The following is a 5,000-nucleotide window of genomic DNA, read 5'->3' on the forward strand; positions in this document are numbered from 1 at the left end:
TACGACGGAACAGAAAAGGAGTTGTGATCGTATCGTTTTACGTTTGTGGTGGCCGACGCGTGCGGCTATCAGAACCCTCGCATCTCTCCTCGAATGACTGAAGTAACCGAGAGTAGACGATAACACAACTTGAAGTAGCTAGCTTAGTTCTTCTTAACAACATTATATTACAAATCATAATATCTGTGCTTGTAACTTGGTAAAAAGCCATTTATCCCGAACCTCCCAAGAAGGGGATTCACCCCGCATCGCTCCACACAAGAATGAACGAATGCAGCGCCAGTCCTACTGTTCCCACACCAACACTATGGTAGCACTATTAGGGGGCGCGTTGCCAGCGGTTCCTCACGGGACGCTGATTGGTCCCAACCCCTGTGTCCTCAGTGGAAGGTTGAAACCAAGCAGCCACTGTCAAGGGCGGGTTTGGGCTCTCAGATTAAAGCTCTGGCAGGTTCCACCGAGATTTGAACTCGGATTTCTGGATTCAGAGGGCTGACCGTTACACCATGGAACCCCACCTTGAGGGTTATCCAAAAAGAGTCACGAAAGAGACTGTGCATCCCTCTGGCTTTTGGTGCGAGTTGACACGTCCCTCCTCGCGCCTACCCTCATAGCATTACGGCAAGACCCCGTTCCGTCCAAACCGGCCATCGAGGACGCATTGGTGGTTCAGTGGTAGAATTCTTGCCTGCCACGCGGGAGGCCCGGGTTCGATTCCCGGCCAATGCATTTCTCTTGCGTGGACCGTCGTCGGCCTTGGTTTGAGTTGATTCGGGCTCGTTGGCACGTGAATCCTCGTGAGCTACTACGGCAAACAACGTCAGCTGGCAGTGTCCTCGTTAGTATAGTGGTCAGTATCCCCGCCTGTCACACGGGAGACCAGGGTTCAATTCCCTGATGGGGAGAAAAATGCCTTTTGCTTATCGCGGTTCATTGTAGCGTTGTTCACCGTCATCTCACAGAACTTGATTTGAAGGACACTTTACTTCTGTAGTACGTGAGTGAGTTACGGTAAAATGACTGGGTGGCTATTCGGGACGTCCGGCATCGCTCCAAACAAGAACGAGCAAAGGACACTTACGACGGAACAGAAAAGGAGTTGTGATCGTATCGTTTTACTTTTGTGGTGGCCGACGCGTGCGGCTATCAGAACCCTCGCATCTCTCCTCGAATGACTGAAGTAACCGAGAGTAGACGATAACACAACTTGAAGTAGCTAGCTTAGTTCTTCTTAACAACATTATATTACAAATCATAATATTTGCGCTTGTAACTTGGTAAAAAGCCATTTATCCCGAACCTCCCAAGAAGGGGATTCACCCCGCATCGCTCCACACAAGAATGAACGAATGCAGCGCCAGTCCTACTGTTCCCACACCAACACTATGGTAGCACTATTAGGGGGCGCGGTGCCAGCGGTTCCTCACGGGACGCTGATTGGTCCCAACCCCTGTGTCCTCAGTGGAAGGTTGAAACCAAGCAGCCACTGTCAAGGGCGGGTTTGGGCTCTCAGATAAAAGCTCTGGCAGGTTCCACCGAGATTTGAACTCGGATTTCTGGATTCAGAGGGCTGACCGTTACACCATGGAACCCCACCTTGAGGGTTATCCAAAAAGAGTCACGAAAAAGAGACTGTGCATCCCTCTGGCTTTTGGTGCGAGTTGACACGTCCCTCCTCGCGCCTCCCCTCCTAGCATGACGACAAGACCACGTTCCGTCCAAACCTGCCCGTCAAGGACGCATTGGTGGTTCAGTGGTAGAATTCTCGCCTGCCACGTGGGAGGCCCGGGTTCGATTCCAGGCCAAAGCATTTCTCTTGCGTGGACCGTCGTCGGCCTTGGTTTGAGTTGATTCGGGCTCGTTGGCACGTGAATCCTCGTAAGCTACTACGGCAAACAACGTCAGCTGGCAGTGTCCTCGTTAGTATAGTGGTCAGTATCCCCGCCTGTCACGCGGGAGACCAGGGTTCAATTCCCTGATGGGGAGAAAAATACCTTTAGCTTATCGCGGTTCATTGTAGCGTGGTTGACTGTCATCTCACAGAACTTGATTTGAAGGACACTTTACTTCTGTAGTACGTGAGTGACTTACGGTAAGATGACTGGGTGGCTATTCGGGACGTCCGGCATCGCTCCAAACAAGAACGAGCAAAGGACACTTACGACGGAACAGAAAAGGAGTTGTGATCGTATCGTTTTACGTTTGTGGTGGGCGACGCGTGCGGCTATCAGAACCCTCGCATCTCTCCTCGAATGACTGAAGTAACCGAGAGTAGACGATAACACAACTTGAAGTAGCTAGCTTAGTTCTTCTTAACAACATTATATTACAAATCATAATATTTGTGCTTGTAACTTGGTAAAAAGCCATTTATCCCGAACTTCCAAAGAAGGGGATTCACCCCGCATCGCTCCAAACAAGAATGAACGAATGCAGCGCCAGTCCTACTGTTCCCACACCAACACTATGGTAGCACTATTAGGGGGCGCGGTGCCAGCGGTTCCTCACGGGACGCTGATTGGTCCCAACCCCTGTGTCCTCAGTGGAAGGTTGAAACCAAGCAGCCACTGTCAAGGGCGGGTTTGGGCTCTCAGATAAAAGCTCTTGCAGGTTCCACCGAGATTTGAACTCGGATTTCTGGATTCAGAGGGCTGACCGTTACACCATGGAACCCCACCTTGAGGGTTATCCAAAAAGAGTCACGAAAGAGACTGTGCATCCCTCTGGCTTTTGGTGCGAGTTGACACGTCCCTCCTCGCGCCTCCCCTCCTAGCATGACGGCAAGACCACGTTCCGTACAAACCAGCCCGTCAAGGAAGCATTGGTGGTTCAGTGGTAGAATTCTCGCCTGCCACGCGGGAGGCCCGGGTTCGATTCCCGGCCAATGCATATCTCTTGCGTGGACCGTCGTCGGCCTTGGTTTGAGTTGATTCGGGCTCGTTGGCACGTGAATCCTCGTGAGCTACTACGGCAAACAACGTCAGCTTGCAGTGTCCTCGTTAGTATAGTGGTCAGTATCCCCGCCTGTCACGCGGGAGACCAGGGTTCAATTCCCTGACGGGGAGGTAAATACTTTTTCCTTATCGCGGTTCATTGTAGCGTGGTTCACCGTCATCTCACAGAACTTGATTTGAAGGACACTTTACTTCTGTAGTACGTGAGTGAGTTACGGTAAGATGACTGGGTGGATATTCGGGACGTCCGGCATCGCTCCAAACAAGAACGAGCAAAGGACACTTACGACGTAACAGAAAAGGAGTTGTGATCGTATCGTTTTACGTTTGTGGTGGCCGACGCGTGCGGCTATCAGAACCCTCGCATCTCTCCTCGAATGACTGAAGTAACCGAGAGTAGACAATAACACAACTTGAAGTAGCTAGCTTAGTTCTTCTTAACAACATTATATTACAAATCATAATATTTGTGCTTATAACTTGGTAAAAAGCCATTTATCCCGAACCTCCCAAGAAGGGGATTCACCCCGCATCGCTCCACACAAGAATGAATGAATGCAGCGCCAGTCCTACTGTTCCCACACCAACACTATGGTAGCACTATTAGGGGGCGCGGTGCCAGCGGTTCCTCACGGGACGCTGATTGGTCCCAACCCCTGTGTCCTCAGTGGAAGGTTGAAACCAAGCAGCCACTGTCAAGGGCGGGTTTGGGCTCTCAGATTAAAGCTCTGGCAGGTTCCACCGAGATTTGAACTCTGATTTCTGGATTCAGAGGGCTGACCCTTACACCATGGAACCCCACCTTGAGGGTTATCCAAAAAGAGTCACGAAAGAGACTGTGCATCCCTCTGGCTTTTGGTGCGAGTTGACACGTCCCTCCTCGCGCCTCCCCTCCTAGCATGACGGCAAGACCACGTTCCGTCCAAACCGGCCGTCGAGGACGCATTGGTGGTTCAGTGGTAGAATTCTCGCCTGCCACGCGGGAGGCCCGGGTTCGATTCCCGGCCAATGCATTTCTCTTGCGTGGACCATCGTCGGCCATGGTTTTAGTTAATTCGGGCTCGTTGGCACGTGAATCCTCGTGAGCTACTACGGCAAACAACGTCAGCTGGCAGTGTCCTCGTTAGTATAGTGGTCAGTATCCCCGCCTGTCACGCGGGAGACCAGGGTTCAATTCCCTGACGGGGAGAAAAATACTTTTTCCTTATCGCGGTTCATTGTAGCGTGGTTCACCGTCATCTCACAGAACTTGATTTGAAGGACACTTTACTTCTGTAGTACGTGAGTGAGTTACGGTAAGATGACTGGGTGGATATTCGGGACGTCCGGCATCGCTCCAAACAAGAACGAGCAAAGGACACTTACGACGTAACAGAAAAGGAGTTGTGATCGTATCGTTTTACGTTTGTGGTGGCCGACGCGTGCGGCTATCAGAACCCTCGCATCTCTCCTCGAATGACTGTAGTAACCGAGAGTAGACGATAACACAACTTAAAGTAGCTAGCTTAGTTCTTCTTAACAACATTATATTACAAATCATAATATTTGTGCTTGTAACTTGGTAAAAAGCCATTTATCCCGAACCTCCCAAGAAGGGGATTCACCCCGCATCGCTCCACACAAGAATGAACGAATGCAGCGCCAGTCCTACTGTTCCCACACCAACACTATGGTAGCACTATTAGGGGGCGCGGTGCCAGCGGTTCCTCACGGGACGCTGATTGGTCCCAACCCCTGTGTCCTCAGTGGAAGGTTGAAACCAAGCAGCCACTGTCAAGGGCGGGTTTGGGCTCTCAGATAAAAGCTCTTGCAGGTTCCACCGAGATTTGAACTCGGATTTCTGGATTCAGAGGGCTGACCGTTACACCATGGAACCCCACCTTGAGGGTTATCCAAAAAGAGTCACGAAAGAGACTGTGCATCCCTCTGGCTTTTGGTGCGAGTTGACACGTCCCTCCTCGCGCCTCCCCTCCTAGCATGACGGCAAGACCACGTTCCGTACAAACCAGCCCGTCAAGGAAGCATTGGTGGTTCAGTGGTAGAATT

General features: G+C 51.3%; 5 non-coding genes across 5 annotated transcripts in view; all 5 read left to right on the top strand.

Moving 5' to 3' along the window:
* The first annotated feature begins 658 nt into the window (after positions 1-658).
* trnag-gcc (transfer RNA glycine (anticodon GCC)) lies at positions 659-729 on the top strand. The gene has a single exon. It is a non-coding gene; the product is annotated as a tRNA-Gly (tRNA).
* A 1,010-nt stretch (positions 730-1,739) lies between these two features.
* On the top strand, positions 1,740-1,810 carry trnag-gcc (transfer RNA glycine (anticodon GCC)). The gene has a single exon. It is a non-coding gene; the product is annotated as a tRNA-Gly (tRNA).
* A 1,008-nt stretch (positions 1,811-2,818) lies between these two features.
* On the top strand, positions 2,819-2,889 carry trnag-gcc (transfer RNA glycine (anticodon GCC)). The gene has a single exon. It is a non-coding gene; the product is annotated as a tRNA-Gly (tRNA).
* Positions 2,890-3,896: 1,007 nt separating this feature from the next.
* Positions 3,897-3,967, top strand: trnag-gcc (transfer RNA glycine (anticodon GCC)). The gene has a single exon. It is a non-coding gene; the product is annotated as a tRNA-Gly (tRNA).
* Positions 3,968-4,975: 1,008 nt separating this feature from the next.
* The window catches only part of trnag-gcc (transfer RNA glycine (anticodon GCC)), a 71-nt gene continuing 46 nt past the window's right edge, over positions 4,976-5,000 (top strand). The window contains exon 1 of the tRNA in view: positions 4,976-5,000. This exon is cut by the window's right edge and continues 46 nt beyond it. This is a non-coding gene — a tRNA (tRNA-Gly).

Source organism: Osmerus eperlanus, chromosome 11, assembly GCF_963692335.1.
Source record: "Osmerus eperlanus chromosome 11, fOsmEpe2.1, whole genome shotgun sequence".
NCBI classification, from domain to species: Eukaryota; Metazoa; Chordata; class Actinopteri; order Osmeriformes; family Osmeridae; genus Osmerus; species Osmerus eperlanus.